The sequence below is a fragment of the Canis aureus genome, chromosome 2 (genome assembly GCF_053574225.1).
Source record: "Canis aureus isolate CA01 chromosome 2, VMU_Caureus_v.1.0, whole genome shotgun sequence".
Taxonomy (NCBI): Eukaryota; Metazoa; Chordata; class Mammalia; order Carnivora; family Canidae; genus Canis; species Canis aureus.
The window spans coordinates 59,754,630-59,776,535 of record NC_135612.1 but is presented as its reverse complement, the minus strand read 5'-3'; the positions used below and the strand labels follow the sequence as shown (position 1 = coordinate 59,776,535).

The window sequence follows — 21,906 nt, the reverse complement described above, 5'->3', positions numbered from 1 at the left end:
TCCTTTATTTCCCTTTAAAAAATCTGCATAAATTCTATTGTGCTGCACATCAATCCAGACTCCTTTTTATATGGGATCAGAACCTTCCAGATTTCCCCCTTTCCCCTAGACACACCTAGTCCTTATCTATAACCTTGGAATAGACATATAAGGTGCTATGCCTGCATTCAATGCACTCAATGCACACCACTTAGTTGCCAGCGTATATTATAGGCACAGCAGCAAGCACGCACCTGAGGGATCAAGGAGTTGCTTACAGCCATTGAAATGATCCTGGGTTTATTTCCTTCCACTGCACAAAACCACCAAGTGTTTTTAGCGGCTCAAAAGACGGAGATCTAATAGGATGCTAATGGCGAAGCCAGCACTAAGAGTCAATTCACCTGACCAGTGTGTCTGAACTCAAGATGGCCAAGCTTGGGTGCTCAGAGGGCACATGCTCCAGGGGTGGTGGAGGGCAAGCTAATTGAGAAGTGCTTGTAGTCCATAAACATTTGCTGGGGTCAAGCACAGCTGGCTAAAAAATTTAGAAAGGCTACTGATTTTCAGTGTACTCTGAGGCACCCCAGAATCTGAGAAACACGCTGAGAAGCCCCACTACTCTTAGAGACCAAGTAGAGTGGCATTAATAGGATTGTATACCTATGGAATTCTCCATACATCAATGATACTCAAGACCCAAAATATAAATACTTTAAAGATAATGCAATATTAACAATGCAATATTCTTGAAAAATTTTTTTAAAGGAAGTCTGTATTAGGCCTTGTTTTGACTTCCATTTTTTTTTTTAATATTTTATTTATTCATGAGAAACACAGAGATGTGTGAGAGAGAGGCAGAGACACTGACAGAGGGAGAAGCAGGCTCCATGCAGGAAGCCCGATGTGGGACTCGATCCCAGGACTCCAGGATCACGCCCCGGGCCGAAGGCAGGGGCTAAACCGCTGAGCCACCCAGGGATCCCGAAAATATTTTTTTAAGATTTTATTTACTTATTCATGAGAGAGACAGAGACATAGGCAGAGGGAGAACCAGGCTCCCCACGGGGAGCCTGATAGGAGACTTGATCTGAGGACCCCAGGATCATGACCCAAGCCAAAGGCAGATGCTCAACCATGGAGCCATCCAGGTGTCCCTATTCTTGAAAATCTATTTAAAATAGTCAGTGGTCGGGATACCTGGGTGGCACAGCCAGTGAACTATCCACCTCTTGATTTCTGCTCAGGTCATGATCTTGGGGTCATGGGACTGAGCCTCACACTGGGCTCTGCGCTCAGCAGACTCTTCTTGGGACTCTCTCTCCCTCTCCCTCTGCCCCTTCCCCCCTATGCCCACTCTCTTATACTCTCCCTAAAAATAAATAAATAAAATCTTTAATATATTCAGTGGCCTGCACAGGTCCCAGCCTGCCTGTGGTTTAGGGCTGCTACCTGCCTCATAAAACAAAAGGAAGTGTTCATCTTCTGGGAAGACACAATGGTCTTCTCCTCTGAAAAAGCCTCCTACAGGGCAGCCCCGGTGGCGCAGCGGTTTAGTGCTGCCTGCAGCCTGGGGTATGATCCTGGAGACCTAGGATCGAGTCCCACGTCGGGCTTCCTGTATGGAGCCTGCTTCTCCCTCTGCCTGTTTCTGCCCCTCTGTCTCTATGAATAATAAAATCTTAAAAAAAAAAAAAGCCTCCTACACAGTTGGCTTTAGCATCTTCCAGGAATAGGGAGGCAGGGATTGAGGCCTCATGAGTCAGGGTTTCAGCTGAGTTAGAGAAGACAATGCCTATAACCAGAAACTCCAGAGTCGTATAGTTACCTCCAGGTAACCCAGCCTGGGCTTCATGACAGTCATAGAAGTGAATTCCTTAACAATAAAATAATAGGGGGTTTTTTTTGGAAGATTTTATTTTTTATTTATTTGATAGGAGGAAAGAACACAAAGCAGGGGGAGCAGTGGGAGAGGGAGAAGCAGACTCTCCACTGAGCAGGGAGCCCGATGAGGGACTTGATCCCAGGACCTCAGGACCATGATTTTGCTGAAGGCAGATGCTTAACTGACTGAGCCACTCAGATACCCATAATAGTTTCAAAAAATAAAATATCTAGCAAAGTATGGCACAAAGGTGACAGATTTTGGATTGGAATTTTACACTAATTAAAACTCTTCTCAGGGCACCTGGGTGGTTGAGTCATTTAAATGTCCAACTCTTGGTTTCAACTCAGGTCATGATCTCAGGGTCATGAGATCAAGCCTCATGTCAGGCTCTGTGCTCAGCACAGAGTCTGCTTATCTCTCTTCACCCATCCCTTGCTCCTCCCCACCCCCAAATAGTAAAATACTTAAAAAACCAAACCAAAAAACCCTTCTCAAAAAATAGACTGGCATGATGTTCTGTAGAGGTCTATACAGGTCAAAACTTTATAATCTCACTGATATGTTCAAATCATAAATATTACAAAGGTAAATGTAAAGAAAAAAGTAGCAGACATATGCACTCATATACACAACAAATATACACAAACAACTAAGAAAAGCAAATAAACAGAAACAGTTAAGTATCCAAACACTAAACATAAAAGTCAACTTTCAAATGACTCCTCTTAAATATAAAGTTGACTATGCTTTTCTTATAGATTCTGGTCAAGTTTTCTATCACATAAAATACTTAATTTGGGGGTTAATAATATTCTACTCAAGTTAATATGAAATTAAGACAACTCTGGGGGAAAAAAAATCTAATAATCCTTGGAAATATTTAATAAACGAGAGTAATCTTATCCAGATGCATCTTTCAGGTACTACCACCTAACAACCTGTAACAAGAACCACAGGAGTGATCTGGGATTAGAGTTGTGTTCTAGATCCCTGGACAGGGGGTGCCTAGATGGCTCAGGAGTTGAAAAACTGTCTTTGGCTCGGGTCGTGATCCCAGGGTCCTGGGATTCCGAGTCCCATATTGGGGTCCCCAAAAGGAGCCTCCTTCTCCCTCTGCCTGTGTCTCTGCCTCAGTCTCATGAGTAAGTAAATAACATCTTTAAAATTAAAAACAAAAAAAAAAAATCCCTAAACATTCACGTCTCAGCTCCTCAGTGACAAGGTCAAAAACCTATGTAATTTATGCAGAAGGCATTATCTACAAACCAATTCTCCATCCCCACCAATGGTGACTTTAACTACCAGAGCAATTGAGGACCAGGCTTAAGAGGAGAGATGGTCACTACAATGACAGATGTTACATCAGAACTTAGCAAACCCACTGAATCACAAACTCCCTTCTACCAAGGTCCCCAGGTGACAAATGTACTTTTTTTCTTTTTTAAAGGAAGCTCTAGGCCTAATGCGGAGCTTGACCTCATTACTCCAAGGACAAGAGTCCCATGCTGTACGGAACGAGCCAGCCAGGCACCCCGTCTTTCCCCACCTCAAGATCAGTGAGATGCTAGTCTATACTTTCTTTTAAATGTATTCAAGGTTTCCTTCTCCTATTGTGGCAAACTGAACTACTATTCCCAAGCAGCCCCTGGTTTCCCTCATATGTCCCATCACACAGCAGGCCCCTGTGGTCATGGCCATGGGACAGGGCGGCGGTGCCTTCCCAGAGGCTGAAAGGCCCCGCCCTGAGCCCCAGGAACTGGTGTGGCCAATGGACCATAGTAGACGTGACTTAAGCCATATCCAAGCAGCTTGAAAAGCAATCATGTGATTAGGCCTGGCCTCCCGTGCTAGCACAGAAAGAACGTGTCCCAAACAGGGCCACCTCCTCAGCCTAGGTCTCAAGAGGAGAGCCACCACAACTGACTCGCAGATGCCAATGCATGACATGGGCCACAAAGAACTGTTTGGTGCTCAGGCCCCTGACATTTGGGGGTCCTGTCACCACAGTACAACCTTATCAAATCTAAAACAATATCCAGGTCCTCAATCTGTCTACAAGTCACCTATAGCTAGAATTAATGCAGCAGAACCTAATTGCACATCTTTCTATCTGGAAGCCCAACTGTGCTGGTGTCACTTACGGATCTACCCTCTGTCCCCATATGTCACTACACAGCTCTTTTAGATCCATAACCACACGTCTCCTGGGCTCTCCTCTGCTCAACACACTGCATTGCCTGAGCCACTATGCTCTTACGTGAGGCATCGATTGGTTCTCAGGAACGTCTTCCCAGTACCTTGGCCCTTTGTTCTTGCTTAGAATCTTAGGATCAGCCACCACATTCCTTGAGAAACCCTGCTGGGATTTTCATTGGAAATGCATTAAATACAGAGATCAGTTTCGGGAGAACGGACGGCTTTCCACTACTGAGTCTTCCTACTTATGAACGAGGACCATTTCTCCATTTATTTAGGTCTCCTCCTAGACCTTCCAAGTTTTCATGTTCCACACACAGGTTTATTCCCAGATACTCAGTCACAGACTCTCCTAGGTTTTATACAGAATCATCATCTGCAAATGCAACAGTTTTGCGTTCCTAGAGTTGCCATCCTTAGGTGGGTCATGTAGGCCTGCCCTCACCTCAGCAGCACAATGAAAACAAGTGGCATCACAGGGTGTCCTTTGTCCTGTACCCAACTATACAGGAAATGTCCCCACACTTCCTCATTAAAACTGATGTTCTCTGTAGGTTTTCTCTAGACATCCTGCACTGGTCAGGGACATTTCCTTCTTTGCAATTTGCTAAGATCATAGCTATAGTTCAGTCCTCGATGTCTAGAATAGATGAGTGAAGGTACTTCCTGTCCTATAACATAAAGGTGGTTTTCCTCCAGTGACAGCAGAAGCAGCTTCTGTTTATGGAATTTACTATCGAAGTGTTCTACATGCATGTTCATTTCATTTGAACACCCCATGAGGTAGACACCGTTATTATTCCCTTTGTACAGATAATACAGAAACTGAGAATAGAAAATTGATTTCTCCAAACAGCAAGAAAGAGGAAGAGCTGGGATCTGAAAGCAGACGAGACTAACTCCAGAGTCAAGCTCCTCTCCACTATGGACTATCTGGTAACAACTTGCAACCACTGAAAGGGTCCTTCTGGCCCCAAAGGAAGGCCTTTAGCAGCAATGATGCACACCTAACTCCAGCTATCCAAGAGTTAAATTCTGATCTTGGGGAGTCCCATTTGGCCACAGATCCCCCATAAGGAGTCCTTCAAATCATTAAAGCCGGACAAATTCAAACAAAGGGAAAAGGAAGGTAGGATTAAATGAACCAAGAACTTTATATTCACATGAAATAGGTCCCAAAATTTTGAGACTGAGCTATTGTTCCAGGGATCCTAATGCCACTGATAAATTTGTGAAAATATGCAGCTAGATGGTTAAAGAAAATCAAAGAAGTCTCAATCACACCAAGAAAATCACAGGTTATCATAGGTACCATGTGAATTTTTTTTTTTTTTAATTTATGATAGTCACACACAGAGAGAGAGAGAGAGAGGGGCAGAGACACAGGCAGAGGGAGAAGCAGGCTCCATGCACTGGGAGCCTGACATGGGATTCGATCCCAGGTCTCCAGGATCGCGCCCTGGGCCAAAGGCAGGCGCCAAACCGCTGCGCCACCCAGGGATCCCATGTGAAATTATTTAAGTTTAAGGAAACCAGTATGTTGCTGTTAAGATTTTATTTATTTGACAGAGCATGAGCAGGGGGAGGAGCAGGGAGCCTGACATGGGGCTCAATCCCAGGACGCCAAGATCATGACCTGATCCAAAAGCAGATGCTCAACTGGCTGAGCCCCCTTGGCGCCCAAAACCAGTATGTTTAATGAGGAAAAGAAAAGCATAATGTGCACTTTAACTATTTATGCCCCCCCATTTCACATGTAGTGGGAGGAGATGGGGAGGACAGCTAACAGGACTCAGAGAAAGGGGAGCCCAGTTACCCTATATTTCTTCAGAAGGCCAATGAATACGTTAAATCAAATCAATAAAAACTTTTTCTAGGAAAGCTACCATCTAACTGTGGCTGACACTGCTGTACCACCCAGACCCCCATGAAGGAAGTGCTGTGGGCCACCAGGAGTGCCATGTCAGCCTCTTCAGGGACTTTCAGTCTCTTCAGGGACTGCCCCAGAGACAAAAAGCAGCCCCATCTAACATCCTTCCCAAGAGATCTCCACCTCCAACAAGTGATGTGAGCGTGCAGGTCTGGTCATTTGGTGCATCTTGGGGGTGACTCCAAAGAGCTATTCTAGCTTCACACCTCCCCATGGGGTTAGCCAAGGCTGGGCTGGGCCTACAAAGGCAGCCCAATGTCTTCCTCCTTTCTACAGGAGTGGACCCCATGGGTGCCTTTTCTTTTTGTTTTTTAAGAGAAAGAGAGAACTGAGGGGGTGGGGCACAGAGGAAGAGAGAAGAAAGAATCTTAAGTACGGAGCCTGATGTGGGGCTCAATTTCACAATCTGAGCCAAAACCAAGAGTCAGACACTTAACTGACTGCACCACCCCCACAGGTACCTCTTAATCAACATCAGCTGAACTGTCTACGGGTACTCTCCAGAGAATCTGCTTCCCAAAGACCCCAACTTGTGACACTCAGATAGGAACTGACCGCCCCATCAGAGTCAAGTGACCCTTAACTGTATTTAAATATCAGAAACCAAAAATATAAATAAATAAATAAATAAATAATATATATATATATATATATATTTTTTTTTTTTTTTTTTTTTTTTTTTTTAAATCAGAAACCACTACCATTTGGTGAATATGCAGGACACAGTGAGGGTGACAAAGCAGCTTAACATGAGGGGCAATGGTGGAATGTTCTCTGGTAATTTTAAAGCTAGAAGAATGTGATTTCAGCGCATGAAATGAAATAAGCATCTTCAATGGCCCATGTCATCATTTGCTCTGTAGATAAACCAGAATCCACATTTCCACTCCATGGAAACTCTCCGTTCCATGTTTAGGAACATGGATATGCTAATCAAAGTCCTAGGAACCACAGTCACTTTCAGCAAGTCTCTCCTTTCCATTCTCTTACAACCACTAGTCAATCTACCTCGGTTCAGACCCTAACCCAATGTCCTTATGAGATAAGGGAAACGGGGACAGGGACCCAGAGAGGAGGCCACGTGCCGACAGAGATGCATACAAGCTAAGGACACCAGAAGCCAAGAGAGAGGCACAGAATAGGTCCTTCCTCAGAACCATCAGAAGGAACCCAGCCTCCTGACACCTGCATTTCAGACCTGGAATGATAAATCTGTGTCGCTGTCAGCTACCCAGGCTGTGGCACTGCCTCATGGCAGCCCTGGGAAGCTCCTGCAGCTTCCAGTTCATGAAAAGAACATGCAATATGATGGTGAGGAGGAAGGAATGCACAGGCATCGGTTCCAGGAGCATGATGACGTAACACTCTGAGACACCGTCTCATCTAGTGCTGTTCAGACATTTCTCAAAGAGGCAAAACCTAATACTATGCCTGAAACAGGTTATAGTGGCACAGGTGAGGAGCACAGGGAGTACCCAAACTCCTGGCCTCCCCCCACCACCTTAGGCCCTAAGTGTCTAGGCTCCCTCCCTCCCATCCATCCATTCATTCAACAAACATTTGAGCACCTGCTGTGTGCCAGATACCACTTTTACAGCATGAAAAAACAGGGAGCTAAACCAAACCTCTGCATTTATGGATTAAGACACTAAAGTGTAGTCAGGATCCAGAGGCAGGTGCAGACCAGGGCCATTGCAGTCCAGGTGCAGTCCACCATTGGCCCCTCATCCAACTTGCAGCCTCGCTGTCTCACAATTTTGAAAGATCAAAGCAAAGCCTTTTTACGTTGCATTTAGCATATCCTTCCTAATCAAAGTTTTTGGCTTGGCCACTACTGTTCACCATCCCCACAGACCTAGAGACACTTTGAGAAGCTGACAGACCTGAACCCTGCGCCAGAGGGAAAGTGAGACCAGCTTTGGCCCCACTTTAGCCAACAGCAGACTGCAAGATGCTACCAGGTCCTTTTCAAGGTACTCCTTTGCCTACCTTGGCAAGGCCTGGGTAAGTCCACTCAGAGGAGTTTCCATTTCCATGACAGTTTCTACCACATAGCTAGGGGAAAAAACTGTCATGAACACTGTTCCTAAATGTGCATGTGTACGTTTAGAAATGGGAGAAATGCAGGGGGAAAAAGAGTAAGATGTAAAGGAAGAAACCTTCGCCTGATACTGTAACAATACAGCCACTGGTGCCCACCAGTCCTCACCGGTGCAGTAATAAGCAGCAGCCCGTGAGCAGCAGCACCTGCAAGGTCCTGAGACCAACTGGGGTCAAAGCCTGGTCCCAGCTCCAGGTCTCTGGAAGACGCTCAGGGCGGGAGTGCCCTGGACATGAGATCATGCACCGGAACCGAATGACAAGAGAGATGGTAACAAAGCCCTCCCTCAGGGTGGCTGAGTCCACTTCCAGGGCCTAAGTGAACATTAAAAGGTACTCTACTGAACACAGAATGAGAAGGGAGGTAAGATATTCTTACAGGAATTGCATCAAGCAAAGGTACAAGGTGGGAGAGAGCCTGAGACCAAGGTTTTGAGGGTCATTAGAGTCACCTGGCTGCATTAACTGCATCAAAGCTCCTACGTGTGTGCTTTCTTCAACTGTGTGGTTCTTCTGCAAAGGCCACATTACAGCAAAGCTCTCACTGTACAGGCTGCATCCTCGTCCTGATGAAACTCACTTTAAAACAAAACCAAAAACAAAAAGAGTCATAGGGAAAGATCCTGATCCTCCAGACCATGTCTGAAATCTGTTCCTGTCTAAAGAGTTAAGCCCATCTACTGTACAGTGGCCAGGCCCAGTTGCTCTCTGATTCTTTTCCACAAGTTCTAGAGAAACTTTAGAGAAGCTCACTTGCCCACAGACTACAACTAATATCACCACCACCCTCCTCCAACTCCCCTCCGCTGGCTCTCCAGGCTGTCCTTGGACTTCTCTACCTACATGTGCTTCCTCCATTAGTACCACCCAACAGCAAGATATAAGTTACCAGTATTCAATGTCAAATTTTCCAGTAGCCACATTAAAAAGGAAATGGGTAAAATTAATTTTAGCAATATATTTTATTTAACTCTATAGATTCAAAATATAATCACCCCAAACATAATCGAGGTAAAAAATCATTGATATTTTACATTCTTTTCTCCCCATACTGAGTCTTGGAAATCTGGTGTATGTATGACACAGCATTTCTCAAGTCAAACTAGCCACAATTTAAGTGCTCAAAAACCACATGTGGCTCGAGGCTAGCTTACTGAACAGCACCATCCTACATGATCTCCAGTCCCATGATTTTAAATACCATCTAGGTAGCAATTCCTCCAAACTATACTCTGCTTCTCTCATGAATGCCAGAATTCTAGAGTCATGAGGCTACTAGACAGTTAGGGGTCTGACTAGCATCTCAACTTGTAACAGGTCTTCAAAAAAAATACAAAAACTGCATTCTCACAACCACCATCCTTGCTGAGACCTTCCCAATATCAGCCAAGGCAACTTCATGCCTCCACTGCTCAAGCCAAAAGGTTTGGCATCATCTAGATCCTTCATCCTCTTCTCACATCTCATAACTAACCCACCAGCAAATACACAGTCCACCTTCATAACACACCCAGAATCAGGGTCTTTCACCTGTTCCGCTCTCCCTCTGGATGATACTCTGCTCCCCAGATAGCATCCTAGCTCTTTCCCCTATTTCCTTCGGGTCTCAGCTCAAGTGGCATCCTATCAGAGAGCCCTTTCCTGTCCACATATCCCACATGACCCTCATCTCCTGCTTTATTTTTTCTCTTAGCAGGAATTTTCACTTGACATATGTAGCCATGTGCTTACTCATCTCATCAGGACCGAACAGTGCTGCATGTGAGTGGAGACCAGGGGGTGCCCTGCTCTGACCCTTCACAAGAACCTGCTGTGGGGAGCCAAGCTGACCCACAGCCTCTCGCTGTGGCACATTCAGAGTCACCAAAGCAAGGATATCAGGCCACCCTCAGCAATGCTGAGCAGCAGGAAGTACTAGACCCAGGCCACCCAGGCTGTCACAGACCCCTAGTAGCTCCTCCCATCGGGTTCCTCCTCCCCTCGCTCCCCTGTGCAAGGTCTCACCTGCACAGAGGTCAGCAGTCTGCAATTCCACACTCCTGCTCCCTCGTTTTCCCTCTCAAGGCAAATCCCTGTAAGCCTCCTGCATGTCTGAGCATCATGGCATCTGTGCCTAGGACACTGCAGGCAGTAAACAGTATTGTGGGAAGGAATAAACCTCTAGGAAGAGTAGGGCAGAGGAAAGAAAATGGACTAAGTTCCAAGTTTAGAAGTTTGGGCTCCAGCTTTGTCACATGTTATTTGTAACCTTAGGGAAACTTCTTGAGGCCTCTGAGCCACAGCTGCACCCTTTATAAAATGGAAAGGACACCACCTCTCAAGGTTATCAAGAAGATACAGGAGTCTCCTGAGGTCCCTCACACCAGGCTTGCTGTGAAGGAGCTGCTGAACAAGTGTGGACTCACTCCCCTCCTTACCCACTCTCTGTAGCTCTTTCTAAGCATTCTGATCACTTTTTAACTAAATAAAGCCCCAAATAATCCTGTATACCCACTAGTGATCCCTTGTTCAATTGACCCCAACTGATGGTTAAACCTTATTTTCATTCCTGACTTGCCTGTGATGGGTTAGGATTCATTTGACTAGATTTTAGCAAATGAAATCCCAAAGATAGGTATCTTAACAGCCTGAAACTTAAACTGTTTCCCTAAAGCTTGAAGTAAAGCATGCTTTAAAAACACAAACCAACCAATACGAAATCTAAAACTGCAGTTCAGTACCAACTTTCTACCGCTGTTTTTACAGCTCCTTTAAAGATTTTATTTGAGAGAGAGCGAGAGAGAGCGAGAGACAGCACCTCGAGGGCACACAAGCAGAGGAAACAGTAGAGGGAAAGGGAGAAGCAGGCTCCCCGCTGAGCAGGGAGCCCAATGCAGGGCTAGATCCCAGGACTCAGAGATCATAAACTAAGCCAAAGGCAGACGCTTAACCAGGAGCCCTTTAAAGCTCCTTTAGGGATCCCTGGGTGGCGCAGCAGTTTGGCGCCTGCCTTTGGCCCAGGGCGCGATCCTGGAGACCCGGGATCGAATCCCACGTCAGGCTCCCAGTGCATGGAGCCTGCTTCTCCCTCTGCCTGTGTCTCTGCCTCTCTCTCTCTCTCTGTGACTATCATAAATAAATTTAAAAAAAATAAAATAAAATAAAAAAATAATAAAGCTCCTTTAAAATAGAGAGGGTGACAAAACATGAGAGACTCCTAACTCTGGGAAAGGAACAAGGAGTAATGGAAGGGGAGGTGGGTGGGGGGATGGGGTGACTGGGTGACGGGCACTGAGGAGGGGGCACTTGACAGGATGAGCACTGGGTGTTATACTGTATGTTGGCAAATTGAACTCCAATAAAAATATATATATATATATAAAGTTTTTTTAAAAGATTTTATTTATTTTATTAATGAGACACACACACACACACACACACACACACACACACACAGAGGGAGAGAGAGAGAGGCACAGAGACCCAGGCAGAGGGAGAACCAGGCTCCCTGGTTCTCTCTCCCACGCAGGGAGCCCGATGTGGGACTCGATCCCGAGTCTCCAGGATCAGGCCCTGGGCCGCAGCTAAACCGCTGAGCCACCCGGGCTGCCCAAAAAAAATTTTTTTAAGTTTGCAGCATTCTAGATCATTAGAGGTTTCTCAAGAAAATACACACGGAGTTTGCATAGACTTAATTAGTAGACTTAAAAAGACTCAAGAATGACCTATGTGGACTTGTATATGCATTAGAAAGTCTCCAAGTGTATAATTAAATTGTTAGTGGTGGTCATTCACAGGGAGAATTAGGAGGCATGAAAATGAGGGGTACTTCTTTAAAAAGTGTTTACAGGACTGGGGTGCCTTGTTGACTCAGTCAGTTAAGCATCTGATTCTTAATTTCCACTCAGGTCATGATCTCAGGGTAGTGAGATCAAGCCCCACATTGGGCTCCACATTGGGTGTAGGGCCTGCTTAAGATTTTTCCTCTCTCTCCCTCTGCTCCCCCTATTAAAAAAAATTCTTTTGAAGTCTTTATAGGACTGACATAATTGGTAGGGTCCAATGCAAAGTGAAAATGTAGGCCTCGATCAAAATTCTTAACAGTATCAAGGCTATGATACATGGGTGGCTCAGTCAATGAATCATCTGCCTTCAGCTCAGGTCATAATCCCAGGGTCCTGGGATGGAGCCCCATATCGGGCTCCTTGCTTAAAAAAAAAAGAAAAAAGAAAAAAGCATTAAACCAAATGAGGACCCTGTGTGACTGCACAGGTGGCTGGCTCATGAAGCCGACCCTGACGCTTTGTAATTTCTGTTACCCTAACACTGAACGTGCAATACAAAAACTTCTTCCTCAGTAGCACAAAATTATATCACAGGACTACCTGAAAGAAGAAAATATCCAGCCTAATGTCTGGAACTGTTAAAACATACCCACCAAGAAGAATTTTAACATGATCAATGACGATTTAGAGAAGTTAGAAACTTGATCATTTTTAGGCTGCTCAGAGTAAGGAGGTTATTCATGGAAGTTCACCAAGACACGTGTTAAGAATGTTCACAGCAACACTGTGTTAGAATAAAACACGGAAGTCTGTCCCATCAACTAGTTCAGTAAATTCTGGCACATTCATACAGTGGAATAGGAGGCACATAAAAAAAAACCCACAGGGAGGTAGATCTGTACATAAAGAAGATCTGTCTGTGCTGATATGGAAAGCATTCCAAGATACAAAGTTCAGGATTTGCTTAAACATAGAACACTCTCTACAATGACTCCATTTTTTAGAAGCATTGGTATATTTTTTTCCTAAGACATCCGAGAAACTTAATCAGTGTTTTTTTTTTTTTCCCCAGTACAGGATGAGTACGGGAGGGGAAGGAGAATGCAAAAGAAGACTTTTCTCTTTTAAGATTTTATTTATTTATTCATGAGAGACACAGAGAGTCAGAGACCTAGGCAGAGGGAGAAGCAGGCTCCCTGCGGGGAGCCCAATGTGGGACTTGATCCCAGGACCCTGGGATCACACCCTGACCCGAAGGCAGATGCCCAACAGCTGAGCCAAACAGGAGTCCCTTTACTTTTCATCTTTTAATCTTTTTTAGATTTCTTAACATGTACTTTAAAAAATAAAACAGATTTTGGGCAGCCCCGGTGGCGCAGCGGTTTAGCACCGCCTGCAGCCTGGGGAGTGATCCTGGAGACCCAGGATCGAGTCCCACATCAGGCTTCCTGCATGGAGCCTGCTTCTCCCTCTGCCTGAGTCTCTGCCTCTCTCTCTCGCTCTCTCTGAATGAATAAATAAATCTTTGAAAAATAAACAAATAAAACAGATTTTATAATAGTTACTGTTATTTGGAACAAGGTTTTGATGAATCATACGAAATATATTTTAATAGTTTTTTTAAAAAATTTTTTAAAGATTTTATTTATTTATTCATGAGACACGGAAAGAGAAACACAGACACAGGTGGGGGGAGAAGCAGGCTCCATGCAGGGAGCCCAATGTGGGACTCGATCCCAGTACCCTGGGATCACGCCCTGAGCAGAAGACAGATGCTCAACTGCTGAGCCACCCAGGCGTCCCAGTTTTTTTTAATTTTTAAAAAATATTTATTTACTTAAGTAATCTCTACACCTAATGTGGGGCTCGAACTCATGACTGCATGATCAAGAGTCACATGCTCTTCCAACTAAGCCAGCCAGGCACCTCTACTTTAATTTAAAAAAAAAAATTTTTTTTTAAAGATTTTATTTATTCATGAGACACACAGAGAGAAAGGCAGAGACACAGGCAGAGAGAGGAGAAGGAGGGAGCCCAATGTGGGACTCGATCCCGGGACTCCAGGATCACACCCTGGGCCAAAGGCAGACGCTCAACCATTGAGCCACCCAGGCGTCCCCCCAAAATTTTTTTTAATATTTTATTTTATTTGACAGAGGGAGAGAAATCATGGGGGCCGGGGGGCTCAGAGGGAGAGGGAGAAGCAGACTCCCCACTGAGCAGGGAGCCTGACATGGGGGCTCGATCCCAGGACCCCAGGATCATGAACTCAACTGAAGGCAGACGCTTCACTGACTGAGCCACGCAGGCGCCCCTAACAGTTTTAAATAAACTTTTTAAATTCATAAAAACAAGAAACTCCTTTGCTGGTACTAGCAAAAACAAAACAAAATAAAAATGCAATCAGTATTCAATTATCTATGGTGGTTACGAAAGAAAGCAGTGGTACATAACCACCGCCAAAAAAAGAATTTAAAAAGTGTCTATTCCATTTCACCTTTCTCTCCATTAAAATCTTCACAGAAAATGCTAAGAAGCAAAATGTTATTCAGACACCTAAGGAAAAGCTAGTAACTGAATAAATAAATTAAATTAAGGGCTTGGATAAATCCTCAAACTGGGCAAACAATTTTGAAATAGTTATGTACTGGCTATTAAGATTCCAAAGGTACTCTGGAAAATGTAATTGAGCTAGAAACTCCTGGCTGAAAAGGGAAATAAGTCCCTCCTCATTTTCTACCCCCTGCCCTACTGAAGTAACAACTGCATCACCAAAAAATAAATCTGAAAATGTACTAAGGCACATTTTCCTTACATTTATTTATCTCCATGATTTTTCTCCTCCATAGGTGACGGACTTATTTCAATATGTACTGAGCAACACTGCCCTGTGCCAGGTACCCTGAGGACCGCTGACAGTGCCCAGCTCGCTTCCCATCACCAGAGAAGCAAACGCAAACACGCAAACACACACGCACACGCACACACACAGTGCCCGTATTCACAGAACTACCATTTCTTTAGAACTCTAGCTAGAAACACAAAGCAGCACATTCTCAAGCATATTGCAATTATTAAACTAACCATCTCACTGCGTTTATTTTGAATGTAGATACTAGTTCATCTGCTGGGATAGCCCTATCATCCCCAATTCTGTGAGGCACGTTTTAAGAAAGATTAAAAATATATAGATTTTCAATGATGTCTTTCAAAAAAGCTCATAATCCTAAGTACAGTCAATGTAAATTAAAGAGCAATCAATACATTCACCTATGTTGCTGAAAATAGGGAATTCCATATTATGTTAGAACCAACAGATTCCACTTTTTAAAGTTTCTGGATACATCTTTCAATCAGTAATACATATAAACTTAAAAATAGTAACTAAACAATTAAATGTTTCAAAATTATAGCTGGTTTTCCTCAACTAGTTTCCCCTTCGCCAGCCAGGGCGGTAATAAGAATGATGACCAGACAAAGGAAGAGACACAAAGCTATGAGAAAGCCTAGTGATCAGAAATGGTTTAGAGGGGATCCCTGGGTGGCGCGGCGGTTTGGCGCCTGCCTTTGGCCCAGGGCACGATCCTGGAAACCCGGGTTCGAATCCCACGTCGGGCTCCTGGTGCATGGAGCCTGCTTCTCCCTCTGCCTATGTCTCTGCCTCTCTTTCTCTCTCTGTGACTATCATAAATAAATAAAACTTAAAAAAAAAAAAAAAAGATTTTAGAAATGGTTTAGAGAAAATACCAAAATTAGAATTTCAACAGTCACAGGGCTCAGTCGGTTAACTGTCTGCCTTCATCTCTGGTTCTGAGATCTAGAGGAGTCCTGCTCTCTGCTCAGTGGGGAGTCTGCTTCTCTCCCCACCCCATGCTCTCTCTCAAATGAATAAATCTTTATTAAAATAAATTTTTTTCAACAGTCACTCCAAATATTCTAAATAGAAATTCTATCATTTAATAATTACAAAAGATTAAAATGAAAACATTTGCTTTACTGAAAAATAACATACGGTGAAAAGAACAATTCCCATTTTCCACTGACTTTCTTAAGCCATGTGCAAAAAACCTGGTTCACCTACAGATAGGTCTACCTGTCTTCAGAATACTTTGGGACCACTGTCGCGAATCTGCTTCGTGCAGTGCAAGAGCCCTCTCCAACCAAATACTCACTTTTCCACTTGTTAGTAAATCAATGAAAGAACAGGGCTGCAGGTGGAAAACCCAGAGGACTTTTTCTTTTTTTAATTTTTATTTATTTATGATAGTCACACACACAGAGAGAGAGAGAGGCAGAGACACAGGCAGAAGGAGAAGCAGGCCCCATGCAGGGAGCCTGACGTGGGACTCAATCCCGGGACTCCAGGATCACGCCCTGGGCCGAAAGTGGCGCTAAACCATTGAGCCACCCAGGGATCCCCACTTATACACACTTATATGGGTGCCCCAGACACAATTTGTGAACACTGTTACAGTAGACCAACATATACAATCTATCATCTTATACAACCACTAGTATTCTCTACACCTGCTCAAAATAATGGTTAACAGCTGCTACTTACTGAGCACTTGCTATGTGCTGGGCCCTGTTCTGTATCCTGGGGGAGCACAAAGCTCTCACAGAGAGCCATTCCAACCCTGCTCCCCCTCCACTGAAATCAGAGGCTGCAGAGTGACTGAATTCAGTCAAGCATTTAATGAGTAAGTGCTGTATGAAATCACACTGCACACTAGAAGGAAGCAGCAATGGATAAGGTTTCTCTCTCTTCCCTCAAGGAGTTTAAAATCCAGGAAAGACCATCACGTAAAGACTGAACTAAATAAAATGTCACAAGGAGAAATAACTGAGTGGAAGCATCAGTCAAGCACTGTGTGGGAGAAGAATGATGGAAGAGTTAATTCTGAAAATCAGGAGAAGCTTCTCTCATAGAAGCAGAAGCCTTGAAGCCAAGCCTCCAGAATTAAGAACTTTGCTAGGAAGAGCAAGACTCAGAGGACATTCCAAAGTAAAGGAACTGGACAAACAAGCATGATAGCCGCCAGAGGTCTGGTGTTGAAATACGAGGTGACAAGAGAGGTGCAGGAGAAATGAGGCTGAAAGCTGAACGAGGCCAGGCGGCATCAGTCTTAAAGGGATTGCTTTATCACTAATTCCCAACTGGTGGTAGTGTCTCCAAGGTGAAAATCCTTGTAGGAGTAAGCCTCCCAATAGAACTAGGCCATAACTCTCAGGTGTGGCCGAATTGGGGGGGGGGGGAGGGAATGTCAAGAACCTCCACACAGTGCATGGGGGGAGGCAGTACATCCTGGGGTGGGGGTGGGGGGACAGTGCATCCTGGGGAGAGCAGTGCATCCTACAGGATGTAGAACAGCCTGGTTGGGGGCAGGGCGGGGGATGGGACAGTGCATCCTAGGGGGGATGGGCTCTGACCTACCCCCTGAGCAATTCTGGTAACAGACCACAGGAGGACCAGAGAAACTAGAAAAAGGGAGGCCATTGGCAGGCCTACAGTAATAATCTATGGGAGGACGGGAAGGACAGGCTAGGGGATGTGCTAAGAGAAAGGTGATGGAAAAGAGACGTGGAGGCAGACCTGGTAAAAGGAAGACTCAAGTTTCCAGCCTCAGTTATGAGGAGGACAAATGTGCGGTGAAGCCATCATGTCAGCTTATACCTGAACGAGGACAGGCCACACACAAAGTATAGCCACTTTAAGTGACGCTGCAAAGCAAAAATAGCACAGACAAGACTGTTCTCATTTCACAGAATAAAGACACGGAGTCCAAGAAAGATCTAACCAACTTGCCCCCAGTGACAGGGGGTGAGAGATGAGCCAAAACACCAACCCAAATCGTGCAAATCCAGGCCTAATGTTCTTTAAATAAGCCTCCCCAAAAGCAAGTTACTTTTTACATGTATAACAAATCTTAAAAAAAAAAAAAAAAAGCTTTGAACAAAAAAATCGCTCAGGAAAAAACAAACTTTAATCTGCCGGGAGGGCAATTTTATTTGAAAGGTAGGAAATATTTTAAAACTTGGGCTCTGCATCACTCTACCCAAAAGAGGGGTGTACAGACTTCTCAGTTTGCAGTGCAGGCTCAAGGATCCTAGAAGTTTAGACACAGACGACAGAGGTGGCTGTTTCTACTTTGTATAAAAATACCACCTAGTATTATGCAAGAGATCAAACATAATCGAAAAGAAATATTCTAAGTACTAACTATCCTCAAGGTAGTAAGACTGCACATCGACCATTGTGGTTGGTACTATTAAAATACTTTATGAAAACATACTACATAATGCAGATGACAGACTTCGACTTTATTTAGCAAACACTTGAATACTTTAATGTTTAAGCCCCTGACCAAGGTGTTAGGAGTAAAATAATGGCATGGCCACCACAGCCAGAGTTTCACATACAACATGCAAGGAGATACAGGCAATCATGAAAGCAAAACAGAGGGTTATGACTGCAGTAATGAATAACTCACATTGACAGGGTTTCTGAAGGGCTGCAGAGGACATAAAATTGGGTGTGGACTTTTAAAAAACCGGAGAGGGCAGGAAAGCACTGCAATCAGAAAAAAGGACATAAGCAAAGAAGGAAGTAGCCGGGCACATTTTGAGAACTGAGTGTAGTCCCATTCTGTGGGACAGTGTAGAAAGGTGACAGGACACATAAAGTTCAGAGATGACTCGGCCCAGGCTAAGGGGCCTTGAATCTAGGCTCCAAACAACAGGCAATCTTAGCTCTCTGAGCCAGAGACTGGCAAGATGTGATCTGTGTTTAGGACAGAGGACTCTGGCAGCCAGGCAAAAGTGTGCACAGGAAGGTGGGGAGGAGTCTAAAGAGAGAGCATCAGCCGAGAGAGGAGTCTGCGGCTTCGCAAACTAGTACGAATCTAATATGTTAAAAGAAGAGGACTGTTGACAGAATTATTTCACATCTCCCCTCACCTGATCATACCAACTGCCCCGTGGGACAGTGTCATCATTTCTTCCATCTTACAGACCAGAAAACTGACTCAGAGACCATTAATTGCTCCAAGTCAAATGCTGCTAAAACAGGGAGAAAAGCCAGACACACAATGCAAAATAAAAAAATAATCCTACTGCCTTTGAAAACTGTTACTTTTACCACCCTATAGAGTGGTCTATAATACCATTAGAGAAATACTAAAAATCCACGTAATTTCCCTAAATGTTTCCAACTTGTATAACAAATAAGCTAATTACCATTAAAATCATTACAGATTTGCTTCATGTTTATGCCATGTTAAAGGCGCACTTTTCTTTAAAAAACAAAAAACCCTCTAATTCCATTTAAATGGAATTAAACACTTAAGAGTAGTAGTCTCCCCTCCTCCATTCAATATTCCAGGGGCCAAAGTGACAAACATGAAAACTGACACGTGCCCAAACTGCAGCAGTAAATGACTTTTTAAATAATCTAACATTCATTATTTAACAGGTACAGCAATTGAATCTAGTATATACAGTAAGTAAATGACTGCAAGGAGCTGACCTAAAGGTATGCAAAGGCACAATTTTAGAAATGGTCTTTGTCACAAAGAAATGGCATAAAAAACATCCTGAGACCCATTTAAGAATGGATCAATCCAAAACAACCAATGACAGAATATTTGACCTTCAGGATGCAGACTGGTAGATTTCGCCCCCGCTTTAAGCGCATAGTCTACAAAATGGTCAAGGAGTTCTGGCACGGGTCTTACACTGCACAGGAGAATTCTAGTTTGGGGATCTGATGGAACAGTTTTATCCACAGCATCACCTATTATCAAAATTGCCTGCCCCCACCCCCCCTTCACCCATCTTCTACCACCGGGTTTTGGTTTTTTGGGGTTTTTTTCTTTTTCTTAAACAAGCAAAGGCCCAAAGATGTAAAACCTATCTTAGAAACTTGGGACAATGAATCCAAGTATCCAACCCAGGTCATGATTAGCAAAAACCAGAATGAAATCATTGCAAGGAGCCGCACGTCCCCTCCCCGCTCCATCGCCTCTACCCTCTCCTAGGGTTAACTCTCTACACCTAGCCCAGAGAGGCCCCAAACGAAAAGGCGGTGAAAAGACAAAATCAACGCTGGGTCCTAGCACGACCGGGGATCAGCCACCCGAGCCGGGCACGCCAGGTCACCTGCGCACTGCCCCGCCGCACGCGACACCCGCGGGCGTCAGGCGGCATTTCGCACGCGCCAAGTCCGCGTACCCGGCCGGGGGACGCAGGGAGCCGGGCAGGGGGGAGCTGGGAGGGCAGGGGGAAGCTGGGAGGGCAAGGGGGAGCCGGGTAGGGGGGAGCTGGGAGGGCAAGGGGGAGCCGGGCAGGGGGGAGATGGGAGGGCAAGGGGTGAGCCGGGAAGGCAGGGGGGGACCGGGCAGGGCGGAGCTGGGAGGGCAAGGGGGAGCCGAGCAGGGGGTAGCTGGGAGGGTAGGGGTGCGCCGGGAAGGCAGGGGGGGGACCGGGCAGGGGGGAGATGGGAGGGCAAGGGGGAGCCGGAGGGCATGCGGGTGCGGGAGGGCAACGGGGAGCCGAGAGGGGAAGGGGGAGCCGGGAAGGCAGGGGAGAGCCGGGAAGGCAGGGGAGAGCCGGGAGGGCAGGGGGGAGCTGGGCAGGGGGGGAGCCGGGCGGGCAGGGGGGTGCGGGAGGGCAACGCGGAGCCGAGAGGGGAAGGGGGAGCCGGGCAGGGGGGAGATGGGAGGGCGAGGGGGAGCCGGGCAGGGGGGAGCCGCGCGCCCCGGGGCCCCGCCGTCCCGCCCGCGCCCGTCCCCTCCGCGGACCCCGCGCCACAGGCCCGCGCGCCCGTCACTCAGCGCCCGCCCCGCCCCCGCGGCCCCTCCCCCGCGGCGGTCTCCCCGCCCGGGCCCCCAGAGGACAATGCTGGAGGGGAGGGGCGGAGGCACGCGCGGGCCGGGGCAGCGCGGCGAGCGCCCACCCGCCGGCCCCCGGGGAGCCCCGCCGCCGCCCCCGCCCCGGGCCCCGCGCCCCGGCCCCGGCCCCGTCCGCGCCCCGCCTCGCCTCGCCTCCCCGCCGCCAGCCGCTCCCAGTGCCGCCGCACCGGCCCATTGTGCGGACTCATCGTGCGGCCCCCGCGCGCGGAGCCCGGAGCGCACGGCACGGGGCCCGGGGAGCCGGGAGCCGGGGCGGGGGGGCCGGGGCGGGGGGGCCGGGGCGGGGGGGCCGCGGGCCGCCGTGCGGGGCGCTCCGGGCCCGGCCGGGTTCCCGCGGAGCTTGCGGGCCGTCGGGGCAGCCGGCCTCCCTCCGCCCCAGGCCGGCCCCGCGCCCCTCCGCGCCGACCCGACCCGCCCCGCCCCGCCCCCGCCCGCGGTACCTGCCGAGCGGCCGTGCGGCGCGGCGGCGGCCGGCGGGGGCGCCTCCTGTCGCGGCGAGGGCTGGAGCGGCTGCCGAGCGCCGGCGGCCCTGGCCTGCGCCTTACGTAAAGCGGCGGCGGCTCGGGCGCCACTCGGCGGAGGGCGGGAGGCGGCGCGGCCGCTCCGCTCCGTTACCCGGCAACTGGCCTCAGCGCCCCGCCAGCCCGGCGCGCTCCAGATCCTTCCGCCCAGCCGCCGGATTACATCAGCGCCGGCCGCCCCGCCCCGCCCCGCCCCGCCCGGCCCGGCCGCGCCCCGCCCCTCCGGCCGGGGGCCCCGTGGGCGGACCGGCGGGCGCACCGGCGGGCGGCGGGGCCCTGGCCCTGGCGCTGGCCCTGGCCCTGGCGGGTCCCCGGGCGGGGCGTGCGCGCCGGCTGCCTGCGCGGGGCTGGGGCTGGGGCTGGGGCTGGGGCTGGGGGCAGGGCTGCCCGCGACGGCGCCCCCCGCCACGTGCGGGCCGGGGGAGGGGGAGGGGGAGGGGGCCGCCCCGAGCCCAGAGCCCCGCGACCCCAGACCCCGCCGAGGCCGCGCCGCCCCCCCTCGCCGCCCCCCTCCCCCCCGCGGCCCCGGGCACCCCCGCCTTTCCGGGCGCTGGCTCCACCTGTCTGCGCCCCCTCCTAACCGCGTCCTGGGATGGCTGGAGTGGGCGGTTTAAAATAA

General features: G+C 47.7%; 1 protein-coding gene across 10 annotated transcripts in view; it reads right to left on the bottom strand.

The window, feature by feature from the left end:
* KIAA0232 (KIAA0232 ortholog) overlaps positions 1-21,361 on the bottom strand; it is a 93,530-nt gene extending 72,169 nt beyond the window's left edge. For 5 of the 10 annotated variants that reach the window (XM_077874988.1, XM_077874972.1, XM_077874981.1 and 2 more), the window contains exon 1: positions 21,207-21,360. The gene's annotated coding sequence lies outside the window, so the exon portion shown is untranslated. Of the gene's footprint in view, positions 1-8,545; positions 8,673-18,348; positions 18,371-21,206 lie in introns of those variants that run through there. The other 5 variants (XM_077874984.1, XM_077874986.1, XM_077874991.1 and 2 more) reach the window with 3 other exon arrangements.
* Positions 21,362-21,906: the final 545 nt, after the last annotated feature.